Genomic DNA, 16,028 nt, shown 5'->3' on the forward strand with positions numbered 1-16,028 from the left:
ACATTTCTCAACTGCTCATTTCATCTTCTTGTAAGCCTTGCAACCTCTGCTGCATACTGCCTTTTTTCTTTTTCTTGTTTCCCCCCACTTCCGCTAATCAGAGGAAGAACTTTTTTCCTCTACCTGACAGGCCTGCTGCCTTCCTCCCAGATCCATGTCAGGACACAGCATTGCAACCCGATATTAATGGGTCCTTCTGTCAGGGTAGAGAGGCATTAGGAAGAATGGACATAGCTGCTGACCAGGCTGGAAAGGAGCCTGCTCATTTCATTGCATCCCTAAAAGTATTCTATTGGGCGTTATTGAATTGTAAATCACAGATGTAAATCAGATTTGCAGATCTAGCAGAGCAAGACTGGAAAAGTCAATCATGTGGCCCTGCCCTTATCTAAGAATCCACCTCTTGATAAACTCCAGATAATCCGAAGCCTTATGTGTCCTTCCTCTTTTCTGGGTAAACTTCTTTCCCCAACCCTTTGTGTTCAGGGGGTGTTGATGCTCTGCAGAAAACTGAATACTGTCATGCCTGAGGTCAGGTTCCTAACTTATCCCTGGAGACAATATATTTGTCACAGAAAAGAAACATGTCAGATACTTTTGCTTTAGCCACTTCCTGATTCTGAAAACTGAGGACTCCTAGATGGGTAAAGAAGAAAGTAATGAAGAGGAGGCAAGCAGGTGAAATCTGCACCCTTCTTAGAGAGTAGAAAGGGAGATGTACCTCATTTTGGCTTCCTCTCCAGAGGTATTTTTAGGCAGATAAAAGCTGCCCTGCACTGAGTTTTGGACTCTTTTTGAATTCACTCTTGCTTTATCTTTGGGGAGATTAATTGAAATGTTACTGCAAAAGGAGTTAACCATAATCACTTCTAACTTAAAAAAAAAAAATCTGAAACCAGCTTTCCTAGAAACAAAGACAGTTTTCCTAGATGTGAAGAATTCTCTCTGAATTATCTAAAAGGGTGCTGTTCACTACAGTAGCCACTAACTAGTACAGTAGCTACTAGCTTTTGAGTATTTCAAATGTGATGAGTCCAAATGTGATGTGTTAGTTACATGTGTTCTAAATGCAAAATACAGGGATTTTGGAAAGGGGGGGGAATGTAATGTATCTCAAATATATCTCAATTTTTAACATTGATTATATATTGATGTGATTGTATTTTGGATATATCAAGCTAAAGTAATCAATTTTGCCTGTTTCTTTTTTCCTTCTCTGAATGTGTCTGTTAGAAAATTTTAAATTATATTTGTGGTCTCCATTATATTCTGAACAATGCTGATAGTAATTCAAACATATTTATAACTAAAAAGAATTTTAATGTAAATTCAAATTTGATTCATTTTTTTAGGACCAGAAGGTGATCAGGCCTAAATATCTCAGACATTGCTTTAAACAACAGGTCTTTCTAAAAATTGTGGTAAAAATGGGGTTTAAAAATGTAAATCAGGGCAGCACCTGTGGCTCAGCGGTTTAGCACTGCCTTCAGCCCAAGGTGTGATCCTGGAGACCTTATATCCGTCCCAGTCGGGCTCCCTGCATGGAGCCTGCTTCTCCCTCTGCCTGTGTCTCTGCCTCTCTCTCTGTGTCTCTCATGAATAAATAAATAAATCTTTTTTTTAAATGTAAATCATTTCCTGAATGATATAAATGACTAGTTATAGTCTGTTTTGAGTAATCACTGAGTTATTGACAGTCTAGCCAAGCATCGCTCTGTAGTCTTGCTTTTCTGCATATATCTACTTTTTTTTTTTAATTTTTATTTATTTATGATAGTCCGAGAGAGGCAGAGACACAGGCAGAGGGAGAAGCAGGCTCCATGCACCAGGAGCCTGATGTGGGATTTGATCCCGGGTCTCCAGGATCGTGCCCTGGGCCAAAGGCAGGCGCCAAACCGCTGCGCCACCCAGGGATCCCTGCATATATCTTCTTAGTTGAGTAAAGATCTGTAAACAAACAAGTTTGTCAAGTAGTTAAATGTACATGGGGTGCTGCACAGCCCTGGTAAGACATTAAGAACACAGTATTTTATCTGTTCTCAAAATTATGGAGTTTCTTAAAAAGGGTATTCCTGGGCACCTGAATGGCTCAGTTGGTCATGATCTTGGGAGTACTGGGATTGAGCCTCACATCGGCCTCCCTGCTCTGTAGGGAGTCTGCTTCTCCCTCTCCCTCTGCCACTCCCTCTTGCTCATGCTCTCTCTCTCAAATAAATAAAATCTTTTATTATTTTTTATTATTTTTTTAAAGATTTTATTTATTTATTCATGAGAGAGAAAGAGAGAGAGACACAGGCAGAGACACAGGCAGAGGGAGAAGCAGGCTCCACGCAAAGAGCCTGACATGGGACTCAATCCTGGGACTCCAGGATCATGCCCTGGGCTGAAGGCCGACGCCAAACCACTGAGCCACCCAGGGATCCCCTAAAATCTTTTTTTTTTTTAAGGGGTATTGTTTGTAGCCTTTTGCTTTTGGGTAGCGTCAGCAGTTGTAAGAAGTCTCACTTAGTCGGCACAGAGGGACTCAAACCCAATCAGGATGTTGTGGCTATGTTTAATTCTTCTTGGGGAAATTTCCAGTTATACTGAAATTGGTTAACTTGAATTTCTACTGATTCCAGAAATCAATGACCTTCTCCTACATGGAGCTGGCAGGTTATCTGATGACTCAGGAGAACAAGTGGGCACAATTCCTTAAAACACTTCACCTGGGGATCCCTGGGTGACACAGTGGTTTGGTGCCTGCCTTTGGCCCAGGGCACGATCTTGGAGACCCGGGATCGAATCCCACATCGGGTTCCCAGTGCATGGAGCCTGCTTCTCCCTCTGCCTGTGTCTGCCTCTCTCTCTCTCTTTCTCTCTCTCTGTGACTATCATAAATAAATAAAAAATAATAATTAAAAAAAAACACTTCACCTTTTATTTGAGAATTAAGTTTCTATCCATTTTCTTTTTTCTTCAGCAATTATTTATTGAGAGCTTAGTATATGCCAGATGTCAAGCTACGTGCCACAGATAAAAACGTGAATAAAGGGATCCCTGGGTGGCGCAGCGGTTTGGCGCCTGCCTTTTGCCCAGGGCGCGATCCGGGAGACCCTGGATCGAATCCCACGTCGGGCTCCCGGTGCATGGAGCCTGCTTCTCCCTCTGCCTGTGTCTCTGCCTCTCTCTCTCTCTCTCTCTGTGTGACTATCATAAATAAATAAAAATTAAAAAAAAAAAACGTGAATAAGTCATAGTGTTTGCTCGCAGGAAGAAAGCAAGAAAATCAGTGATTTAAGATACAGTGTAATAAACATATGCACAAGGCTGTTATGAGAGTTTGGAGGAGGTGGGTTCACTTCCTTTTAACAGTCATTAACTAAAATGTAGACTTAATGTCTCACTAACAAACACTTGTTTCTTGGACTCTATAGGATGGTAAAAACTTTGTAAGGCATAAGGAAGAATTTCTTGTTAACCACCTCTTGGCACTTGCACATTTGTGTTTCAACTTTAAGCAAATACATTAAGTTGTATGGTCACTTGTCCATTTTAAAAAGGTAAATTATTTGTAATGATGGGTGCCCTTGGTGGCATAGTTAAGTATCCGACTCTTGATTTTGGCTCAGGTCAAGATCTCAGGGTTGCGAGATGGAACCCCCAGTCCTGCTCTGTGCTGGATTAAGCACTGGGCTTGGAGCCTGCTTAAGATTCTCTCTCTCCGGGCAGCCCTGGTGGTTCAGAGGTTTAGCACCGCCTTCGGCCCAGGGTGTTATCCTGGAGACCTGGGACCGAGTCCCATGTCAGGCTCCCTGCATGGAGCCTGCTTCTCCCTTTGCCTGTGTCTGTTCCTCTGTGTGTGTGTGTGTGTGTGTCTTTCATGAATAAATAAAATCTTAAAAAAAAAAAAAGATTCTCTCTCTCTCTCCCTCTGTCCCACCCCCCCCCAAAAAAAACCCTAAAAAGATAAATATGTGTAATGAAAGAAATGTATGTATATAGTTGGAGAGGGAGAAATTATTCTAACAATGAGAGTCTCAAGGACCCCGAGCTGTTCTTCAATCACATTTTGAAGCCTGCTGCTCTCGATAGCAAGTAAAATATTCACTCACTACTATACAATGATACTACAACTTAGTCTTAAATTGTATCTATCTAAAGCATTTTAACATAATACGGTATGTAATTTACTATCTATCTCAAGACTTTTGACCCTTACAGAGAAGTTAATGTAAGCAGAATGCTGATCCTTCTCATCACAGCACCTGGTAGGTAAAGGTATTAGTCATCTTAATGCTTTAAGGCCCTGTTAATAGGTCTAAGGGAAGATAAATCTGATGAAAGTGGGAGAAGGAGGGAAGAATAATCTGCTATAAATACATGGTGTGTGACTTGCTATAGTTTAGGGTAATATATATTATAGAAGTCTTTTTTTAGAAGTCTGCTTTTACTTTAAGAGCAAATTTGCCAATTAAAAAAAAATAGTCCTCAAAGGAAACTGCAAAGAATACATATATATGTACAATTAATGTGTATAGCACATGTGTTTGTAGATAACAAATCCTATGCTCAAGAATGTACTCAGAAGGGGTGCCTGGCTGGCTCAGTCGGTAGAGCATGAGACTCTTAGTCGTGGGGTTGTAAGTTCAAGCCCTATACTGAATGTAGAGATTTCTTAAAAATCTTTCAAGGCGCCTGAGTGGCTCAGTGGTTGAGTGTCTGCCCTTGGCTCAGGTCATGATCCGGGGGACCTGGAATCAAGGCTTCCTATGGAGAACCTGCTTCTCCACGGAGAACCTGCTTCCCCTACCTATGTCTCTGCCTCTGTGTTTCTCATGAATAGATAAATAAAATCTTTTTAAGAAAAATCTGTCTTTCCTAGTTTTTGGCAGCAGAAAACAAAAACCAAAAACAAAATCTTCTTTAAAAATTTAAAAAATGAAAAAAGAATTTACTCAGAAAAATACATGGGTGCATATGTATAAGGGATATATAAAATAATATATGGTTGGGAGTCATCAGCACAGAAATGAATAATTTAGTGATTTTTGAACTTTTTATTCTCAGCATTCTTTTTCATTCTTAGAATTTACTGAACATCTCGGGCAGCCTGGGTGGCCCAGCAGTTTAGTGCCACCTTTGACCCAGGGCGTGATCCTGGAGTCCTGGGATCAAGTCCCACATCAGGCTCCCTGCATGGAGCCTGCTTCTTCCTCAGCCTGTGTCTCTGCCTCTGTGTGTGTGTGTGTGTGTGTCTCTCATGAATAAATAAATAAAATCTTTATTTTATTGAATTTATTGAACATCTCTTATTCCTATCAGTTTTTCCATATTTGAAAATAAAGTTGAGGGGTGACTGGGTGGCACAGTGGGTTAAGCATCTCCCTTCAGCTCAGGTCATGCTATCAGGGTCCTGGGATCGAGCCCCACATTTGGCTCTCTGCTCAGTGGGGAGCCTGCTTCTCTCTCTGTGCTCTCCCTCTCTTAAATATTATTTATTAAAATAAAATAAATACATAAAGCTGAGAAATTTAAGAAATGTATTTATTTCATTAAAAATAACAGTGATATCCATGTTACATGTTAACAAGAATAACATTTTTGAAAAGTAATTATTTTCCAAAAAAAAAATTTAGAACAGCACTGATTTTACATTTTTACAAATCTCTTTCATGTCTGACTTAATAAAGATAGTTTGATTTTTCTCTGTGGCTTCTGCATTCAATCTCTTGTGATACACTGTTTTGGTTGAAGTATAAAAATAAAAGCTGGCCTCACAAATATGTCATTGGAAAGGGGACTTATTTTTTCTTTGATACAGTACTGAAGCACAACAAACAAGTAGTAGCATGGAGCCCAATCTGGGGCTTGAACTCATGACCTTGAAATCAAGACTTGAGCTGAGACCAAGAGCCAGATGCTTAACCAACTGAGCCAGCCAGGCACCCCTAAGTAGTATTTCTTAAATAATTGGTTGCATTGAGGAAACCCTATCAATGAGCTTTTCATTAATGTTAAAATCGGGGCAGCCCGGGTGGCTCAGCGGTTTAGCGCTGCCTTCAGCCCAGGGCATGATCCTGGAGACGCAGGATCGAGTCCCACGTCGGGCTCCCTGCATGGAGCCTGCTTCCCTCTGTCTGTGTCTCTGACTCTCTCTCTTTCTGTGTGTCTTATGAATAAAGAAAATCTTAAAAAAAAATAATAATGTTAAAATCATTATCTGTCTTAAATTTTGATTGGCTATCATGGATTGGTCACTTTGTCTTGTTGCATCCAAGAGAGCAAGATGGGGTCACCAGCAGCTCTACTGGAGCCATCTGAGGAAATCTGGCAAGAGTTCTCATGCTTGCCACATCACCTCAAACTGGCATAGTCTGATCTGGAAATACAGCCTCATTATGTGCTGCCATTGTTTCTATCAGTATGTGAAGAATATAGGCTGAAGTTGGACTAAATGAACTTCTTTGATTGGGTCATCCAAGATAACCTACCTTAACTGCAGATATCCAAGATACCTACCTCCTTCATGCTAACTCTTTGTACATAAAAGTACATCAGTTAAGAAAAAGAAAAATACTGGTTCATCGAGTTACATAGATCTCCCATGTGTCAATACATTTCTTTATACAATATTCTTTATGCAATATTTTATACAATGTATTTCTTTATACAATATTTCTTTATATAATATTTTAAAAATCTTATTAGTTAATCTCATCAGAACCAGTTTTATCATAGAAGCTTATAGCACAGGGAAGTTGTCAAGCTGAAAGATGGATATAAGTTCTCTAAAATTCTAATTTTCACGTGAAAGCTTGAATTTTATCATTGGCAACAATGTTTTTTGAAGTGACAAGCTTATTTTATTCATTTTCAAGAAAATATTTTCTAAATATCTAGATCCAAACTTTAGTTTGTCTGTTCCCCACTTTTTCGGGTAAAAATGGCATTCTGTCAAAAAAGTGATTTATTTCAGCACACAACTCCGTCAAACAAGTGTGTTTCTTTGAGACAACTATATACTTTGGTATACAGCAAAAGTGCTTTCTGTGTACTTCCCATTTTATTACAAAATGCTTTTTAAAAATATACTCAAAGGCTGAGATTTATTAAAATCAATAATTAGTATTGCTTCATCAAGATATTAAGTGAACTGGCTTAAACAACAACAACAAAAAGAGGACATAGCAAGGAAGAACACAATAACTATTACTACAGGGACGACTGGGTGTCTCAGTGGTTGAGCATATGCCTTTGGCTCAGGTCATGAACCCAGGGCCCTGAGATCGAGTTCATTTATTTATTCATGAGAGACAGAGAGACGCAGAGACACAGGCAGAGGGAGAAGCAGGCTCCGTGCCGGGAGCCCGATGCAGGACTCGATCCCGGGACTCCAGGATTGCGCCCTGGGCCAAAAGTGGCGTTAAACTGCTGGGCCACCCAGGGATCCCCAAATAAAATCTTAAAAAAAAAAAAAAAAAAATATATATATATATATATATTACTGCAGTTTGCTGCCACTACCTCAATTTGTGCTCAAGTGCTATAAGTTTTACCTACTGTTGCTTTGCACTGTCATTGCAAATGTCAACACAGTAACAAATGCAAGTGTCTTAAAATTATTTTGAAAATAGTTTTTACTTTCTGGGACTCTAGAAGCTATCTCAGGGACCCTCTGGGGTCTGCAGACTATACTTTGAGACCTTCTGCTATAATTGAATGAGATCATCCAGAGTGAATGTGTAAAGTGAGAAAAGAACCTGCATAGAGCTGTGAGAAAATAGCACATTTTAGGAAAAAGCGGGGGGGGGGGGGGGGGGGGGGGAGGGGGAGGACAACCAACATTTGATAATATCAGTAGTTAAGATGTAATAAATATTTATTTGAAAAAAAATTTATTTGTCCTAGGCACTGTTCTGAGTGCTAAACACTGAATCCTCGTAGTAACTTTATGAAGTAGGTGGATATTACAGTTATCCTCATTTTATAGATGAGAAAACGGGAGCACAGAGAAAGTTAAGTAGCATGTCCAAGTGACTCAGCTAGCAATGCATACCAGGCAGTATAGTTCTACTGCCAGAGAGACGGGGGAGAAAACTAGGAAGAGTATGTCAATAAAGAAGCAGCTAAGGAAAAAGCATTTCATGAGGGAGGGCATGGTCAGTAATGTGGGAAAATGCCAAGTGGTCAGGTAAGGTAGAAGACTGAAAAGGATCCATTTGATTTCACAGTGAGATCACTAACAGCTCTGGCAAGAGCAGTGCCATTGGAGTGTAGGGACAGAAGCCAGATGAGAGAGGATGAAGGCTGAGGAATGAGTGGGAATTAGAAGAGAAGGCTTGAGGAGAGAACTTTATCCAAGAACTTCAGCTGTGAGGTGGGAGAGCACCAGAGGATCTGAGGGGCAGGAAGAGCTGTTGAAGATGAGAACTTGAGCATGTTTAAGTTCTCTTGAGAAGAAATAGTGAGGCTGAAAAAAAGAGGAATAAATAGAATGAAATTTCTGGTCAGGAAGAAAATGGATCTGAAGCACGGGGATCTAGAGTGATTCCGATGCCAGAAGTTGAAGGGATTCCCTTCTCAGTCAAAATTCTTAAGAATCTTAGCTATTTCCACTTCTTTCTTCTTCCTCCTTTCACTGTCTCTCTCTCTCTCTCTCTCTCTCTCTCTCTCTCTCTAGTCTCAATTCCACTGGAATGTCTTTGGTGAAGGTTACCAGAGATTTACAAATTGCCAAATCCAGTGGATATTGAAATCCTTGTCTTACTCGATGTCTGCCTCATTTGATATGACTCTGCTCTGGCCTTCCTGGCTTCTAAATTCACCTTTAATGCTAGTATTTCCCAGGATCCTGACCTTGGTTTTCTTCTCATTTTGTGTTCCTTCTTATTGCAATCACATCCACTCCTACAATTTTAGCTACCACCTATATTCTCATTCTCTTACTCTTTTTTCTTTCTTAGATCTGTGTGTGTATGTGTGTGTGTGTCTGTCTGTCAAGCCCCTTTTCAAGTTTATTTGCCTACTAGATAGTTTGATTTCAGTGTCCCAAGGGCATTTCAAATTCAGCCTAACACTGAATTCACCTATCACTCTAAATTTGCTTTCTTACTGTTTGCTCTACATAGTCGAGACACCATAATCACCTTAGTTTTCCCAAGCCAGAAATATGAAAGGAACGCTTGACTCTTTCTTTTCTTTTGCTTCCTACATCTATTCAGTCACCAAGTGCTATTAATTTTACATTCTCAGCATCTCTTGAATCTGTCCTTTCCACTTCTATAGCCTTAGTTCAGTGCTTTATCACTTATAGCATGGAGTTTTTACAGCAGACTATAACTGATGGCATTCCTTTATTTTTTTTTAATTTTTATTTATTTATGATAGTCACAGAGAGAGAGAGAGAGAGGCAGAGACATAGGCCGAGGGAGAAGCAGGCTCCATGCACCGGGAGCCTGATGTGGGATTCGATCCCGGGTCTCCAGGATCGCGCCCTGGGCCAAAGGCAGGCGCCAAACCGCTGCGCCACCCAGGGATCCCGCATTCCTTTATTAGTATACAAATCTGTATCTCTTCTCGAGCCCTGCCTAAAGCCTTGCAATGACTCTTCATCAACTATCGGATAAAGTTCACGCTTAGCATAACGCATAAGGCACCCGTGACCTGGCCTCTACCTACCTGTATAGTTTTTTTTTTTCCCTGTTGCCAGCCCCAGATTTGAACATTGCAAAGTTCTCTAAACACACTGTTTCTTATTTCTAATGCATGCTGTTCCAGCTACCTGAATGTCTTTTTTACTTTTCCCTCTTTCTACCCTACAGAAGTGGCTAAAAAATTTTTTTTAAGATTTTATTTATTTGAGAGTGTGACCACAGGCAGGGGAATTGGATGCAGAGGGAGAGGGAGAGGGAGAAGCAGGCTTCCCGAGGAGTAGGGAGCCCGATGCAGGGCTCAGTCCCAGGACGCTGGAATCGTGACCTGAGCTGAAAATAGACACTTAACTGACTGAGCTACCCAGGTACCTTGCCACTTAAACTTGTAATGTGATTGGTTTATTAAGAATTCAGTTGCAGGAGGATCCCTATGTGGCTCAGCAGTTTGGAGCCTGCCTTCAGCCCAGGGTGTGATCCTGGATTCCCGGATCAAGTCCCACATCGAGCTTCCTGCATGGAGCCTGCTTCTCCCTCTGCCTGTGTCTCTCTGCCTCTCTCTCTCTCTCTGTCTCTCATGAATAAATAAATAAAATCTTTATTTAAAAAAAAAAATGGTGGGCAGGGGGAGAGTACATGGATAGCTTAGTCAGTTAGGTATCTGCCTTTGGCTCAGATCATGATCCTAGGGTCCTGACATCAAGCCCCACATTGGGCTCCCTGCTCAGCAGGGAGTTGTCTTCTCCCACTTGCCCTGCCCCTCTCCCCCTAACTTCTCTCTCTTAAGTCTTTTTTAAAAATCGCTATCTTCTTTCCTTTGTGTGTGTATGTGTAATGGTGAGCATTCAGGTTCAGATATTGTTGTTTTTTGTTTTTTTTGTTTTTTTTAAATTTTTTTTTTATTTTTAAATTTATTTATTCATGATAGTCACACGGAGAGAGAGAGAGAGAGAGACAGAGACACAGGCAGAGGGAGAAGCAGGCTCCAAGCACCGGGAGCCCGATGTGGGATTCGATCCCGAGTCTCCAGGATCACGCCCTGGGCCAAAGGCAGGCGCCAAACCGCTGCGCCACCCAGGGATCCCAGGTTCAGATATTGTTACTCAATACTCTAGGGATATACCATCCTCATCAGTCTGTATAAGATCTTTGTCTTTTTATGGTATTTTTCTCTTCATTCCCTATTTTGATTTCTTTGATGGTAATTTTTCTTTTTTATATATAAATTTTGATACTTAATAGTTTTCCAGAAATTTATCCGAGCTGCTGCTTTCCAACCTAATCATGTTGCTGCACACATAGAAAATGATTTGTGTATAGCACAGTGGGATATTTGAGGCCAAAGGCTATAGACTGGGCAGCCCTGGTGGCACAGCAGTTTAGCGCCGCCTGCAGCCTGGGGGGTGATCCTGGAGATCCGGGATCGAGTCCCATGTCAGGTTCCCTGCATGGAGCCTGCTTCTCCCTCCGCCTGTGTCTCTGCCTCTTTCTGTGTGTGTGTGTGTGTGTGTGTGTGTCTCAATAAATAAAAATAAAAAATCTGGGCAGCCCCGGTGGCTCAGCGGTTTAGCGCCGTCTTCAGCCCAGGGCGTGATCCTGAAGTCCCAGGATCGAGTCCCACATCAGGCTCCCTGCCTGGAGCCTGCTTCTCCCTCTTCCTGTGTCTCTGCCTCTCTCTGTGTGTCTCTAATGAATAAATAAACAAATCTTTTAAAAAATAAAAATAAAAATAAAAAATCTTTAAAAAATAATAAAAATAAAATGCTGATTTCCAAAAAAAAAAAAAAAAAAAAGACTATAGACTAAGGTTTCCTGACTACCGTGGGCCCCATGGATCAGCCTGAGAGCTAAGAACAGTATCTCAGGATAAATATAGCTCAAGTATGTTACTTGCCATGATATACCAGTTGAGAAGCTTGATCTATACTTTGAAATAGATCTGTGTTTAGTTCATGTCTATCAGTGATGTTGTAGTGAATCACAAAGATAGTATATCTCCTGTCTTTGGTATGAAAAAGCAAGGTAGTAAGTAATTTCATCTTAATTAGCCCAGGCCTCAGTCAGCTGCTGCCATGTACCTAGAGGGCAGGAAAAGTGCAGAATGAAATGATGTATATGAAGCAGAATAGATATGTTACAATCAGATTGGATCATTAGACTCCTGTTCCTGGAGTGGCAATGGAAAGGAGAAACTTACCATTTATTAAGGGCACTAAATGCCTACTAATTCAGACCTGCAAGCAAAGGGAAATCTGATTTTTCAAATTATTTTAAAACTTGGGCAACAAACTGATCCTGGAGAGGATAAAAAAAATCACAAGACAAATTTGATTTCTCAGTGTCATCCAGCACAGCAGTTTTCAAACCGTGATATCAGGAATCTTTTACACTCTTAAAAATTAAGGCTCCAAGAGAGTTTATTATTATTTTTTAAAGATTTTATTTATTCATGAGAGACACAGAGAGAGAAGCAGAGACATAGGCAGAGGGAGAAGGAGGCCTACCCCCTTTGGAAGCCTGAGTGGGACTTGATCCCAGGACCCTGGGATCACAACCTGAGCCAAAGGCAGATGTTCAACTACTGAGCCATCCAGGTGCCCTGAGAATTTATGTTTATATGGATAATATTAACATGGGTTAAATTAAAATGGAAATGTTAAAAAAATGTTATTAATTTATTTATAAATGACAATAAATTGATTATATTGGCATTATAACCAATATTTAATGAAAAATATTTTCTAAAACAAAAAAATATGAGAATAGCATTACTTTACATTTTTGTCTCTAGTCATTTGGAAGCTGTATTCTCATGTCAGCTTCTGCATTCAGTCTATTCCAATGTCATGTAACCTATGGAAAATTACACTGTATGCTCATGAGAGAATGAGAGAAAAAAGAACTATTATGAAGTTACAGAATGATTATGAGAGTGTTGTAGACTCCTGAAAGGTTCTCTGAAATCCTGTGAGTCTCTACGACATGCTTTGGTTTAAGTGCCTATTTAACAGAAAGAATGACTACCCGGCAGCCCAGGTGGCTCAGCGGTTTAGCACTGCCTTCAGCCCAGGATGTGATCCTGGAGACCTGGGATCGAGTCTCCTGTCGGGCTGCCTGCATGAACCCTGCTTCTTCCTCTGCCTGTCTCTCTCTCTCTCTCTCTCTCTCTCTCTCTCTCAGAAAAAAAAAAAAAAAAAAAGACTACCTAATTTCACTTTCTTCAGGAAGGTGATTCATTAAGTACATAAATAAATCTGTGTATTTAATTTTTATCAGAAAAAGATTATTTTCCAATCATAACTCCTTATTTATGGCTTTGTGCTTCGTGCTGTAGCACAAAATAGGTGCTTCATAAGATTTGTCAAATAGATAAGTTTTCCCAGGGTCTGTATCTGTATAACTGTAACTGACTGGATGCCAGTGACGGTCTTTCATTGCACTCTGCAAACTAATGAGGTCAGGATATGAGCCAATTACAACTTTAGGATATTAAGTCCGCTCCAAGGTCCAGATAATACAATAAAATAAAATAATTATCTTGGTTTCGCCCAGGTGAGCAGGGTACAAACTTGTCCCTGTTGTATGAAAGAAAACTTCTTGGGGCACCTGGGTGGCTCAGTCTATTAAGCGTCTGCCTTTGGCTCTGGTCATGATCCCAGAATCCTGGGATCAAGCCCCACATCGGCAGGGAGCCCGCTTCTCCCTCTCTTCTCCCTTGCTTGTGCTCTCTCTCTCTGTCAAATAAATGATAAAATCTTAAAAAAAAAAAAAAGATTTCTCTTTTTGCCTTCTGCCAGAGATAGCATCAGGAAGAACGAAGACTGAACTGTTTCTGGTAAAAATAATAATAGCTGCCTTCCAAAATAATAATAATAGTAATAGCAGCTGCCTTTTAATGAATGTTTACTAAATATCAGATACTAGGTTAGGCATGGGTCATATCATCTCATTTTTAAAATAACCCTGTGAAGTAGATATCATCTCCATTCTATAGGTGAGTAACTCACAGAGTCTCTAGCTGGTAAAATCTAGCTTCAGGGCATTCATCACCTGACTGCTTCTGGGTTGAGGAAGATCCCTAGATCAGGGAGCAAGAGTAGGAATTGGAAAGGCTATTTTTGTTATTAGATCTACCTCTTCGTATAATTAATGTAGATGAGAGGAGACAGTGCTTTTGTCTCTCATACAGCACCAACTCAAAAGGAAAGAATGACTGACTTAATTACTCCTCTGGATGCTGATCAATCCTAGGTCCCAACTGAGTTCCACTAGAGCAAGGGTAGGATTTGCAAGACCTGTCAGTTGTCAGTTACTGAGCAACTACTGAGCACAGACACAGAATTGTGGTAAACAAAAACATTATTCTCTGTATATTCTGTGTTCATAATGTTTTTAAACATGAGTAGGATGCTAACATATTTGTACACAGAATAATATACAGGAAGTATAAATTAAAGTATCTACTAGTGTTGGTATTTGTTTTCTTTTTTCTTTTTTCTTTTTCTTTTAGTATTGGTATTTGAATGAAACTTTTGCACCACCTGTGTGAAAGAGGTGAGAGTAGGCTACAAATGTGGCTAACTTTGTGCTCTGAATAAATACTTCTCCATGGCTCATAACATAATCTTTTGATTAACTTTGGTGATAGATTTTCACAGAGGAAAATAATAAAGTTTCTTATTCTCAGTCCCTCCCTTAGAGATAAATTCTGGATTCAAATGCAGATCAAGAAAATAGGTCAAGAGCACTCCATCTTATGCTTCCCAGTCACAATGTCATCTAGGGACTCCTTAAGGTGCTAAGAGAACTAAAACTGGTTTTGACTTATCCTGAAAGTGACTACATAGAGTTTTTCCTAGAGCTAATGCTCACAGAAGTTTATGGTTGTGGAGAAGACAGATTTTTCTGTCTCTTTCTCTCTTTCTTTCAGCAGGCTCCACATTCAGTGTGGAGCCCAACACAGGGCTTGAAGTCACAACTCTGAGATCAAGACTCGGACGCTTAACCAACTGACCCACTGAAGTGCCCTCTTTATTTATTTTTTATTTTTATTTTTTAATAAACTGTATGCCCAACATGTGCACTGAACTCACAACCTTGAGATCAAGAGTCATATACTCTACCTTCTGAGCCAGCCAGGTGCCCCAAGAGAGATCTTTTCTTTTCTTTTTTTTTTTTTAAGATTTTATTTATTTATTCATGAGAGACACAGGCAGAGGGAGGAGAAGCAGGCTCCATGCAAGGAGCCCAATGTGGGACTCAATCCCAGAAATCTGGGATCACGCCCTGAGCCAAAGGCAGACACTCAACTGCTGAGCCACCCAGGCATCCCAAAAGAGAGATCTTTCTTGAAGAACCAAAGAACAGTTCCTTATTTTCAAAGATCTACAAGTTAAAAATTAACTATAATCAATGATAACACCATGGAATCATAGATACAAAATCTTAGGAATCATCTCATTATTTCTTCTAGATGATGAAACCAAGACCCAAAGAGTTAAGTGACTAGATAAAGTTTATATGACTTATTAGTGGTAGATTGGGGATTAGAACTAAATACTAATAGGTAATTTATTTCCCATCTCTAATTTCCTTCCAGGCTACTGAAAGTTCTAAGTATTTCCATATTTCCATAATCTTTTTTTTTTAAAGATTTTATTTATTCATTAGAGACACACAGGGAGAGAGGCAGAGACACAGGCAGAGGGAGAAGCAGGTTCCATGCAGGGAGCCCGACACGGGATTCAATCTCCGGTCTTCAGGATCACGCCCTGGGCTGAAGGCGTCGCTAAAACCGCTGAGCCAACCGGGCTGCCCTATTTCCATAATCTTTTGATTAGTCAGGAAGGTGACCAAGACCCAGGATATTTGTATTTAGGAAGAACACAGTCTCAGTTCTACTTTGCCCTCCAATTAAGATCTTCTTGATCTTTTGATGTAAGGAAAACTCCTTACATCATTTATTAAGCATCTCCTTTGTGCCATGGTCTTCATAATACATTGTCTCACTGAATACTTACAAAGTTTTTATAAAGTAGACCAGTGTTTCTAACATTTTAATGGGCAAATGAGGATCACCAGAGGATCTTGTTAATGCAGATTCTGGTTTTGCAGGTCCGGGATGGGGTTTGAGATTCTGCATTTCTAAAAGGGTTGCAGGAAAAACCAATGATGCTTTTGGTCTGTGGCTCTTATACTGAGTAGCAATACTCAATAGCAATGTTGATATTACTTTCATCTTATAGATGAAGAAAACATTCTTATAGAGGTTAAGTAAATTGCCCAAATTCCTATGGGTGATAAGTGATAGACTGATAGATAAAATGATAGGTTTGACCTAGATCTTTATGACTCTAAAGCTCAAGATGTGATAAGGGAAGCAGGGAAAAATGGAAA

General features: G+C 40.1%; 1 protein-coding gene across 3 annotated transcripts in view; it reads left to right on the top strand.

Moving 5' to 3' along the window:
• The window catches only part of CERS5 (ceramide synthase 5), a 30,949-nt gene that overhangs the window by 4,455 nt on the left and 10,466 nt on the right, over positions 1 to 16,028 (top strand). The window lies entirely within an intron of this gene.

This window comes from Canis lupus, chromosome 27 (genome assembly GCF_003254725.2).
Source record: "Canis lupus dingo isolate Sandy chromosome 27, ASM325472v2, whole genome shotgun sequence".
In the NCBI taxonomy this organism is placed as follows: Eukaryota; Metazoa; Chordata; class Mammalia; order Carnivora; family Canidae; genus Canis; species Canis lupus.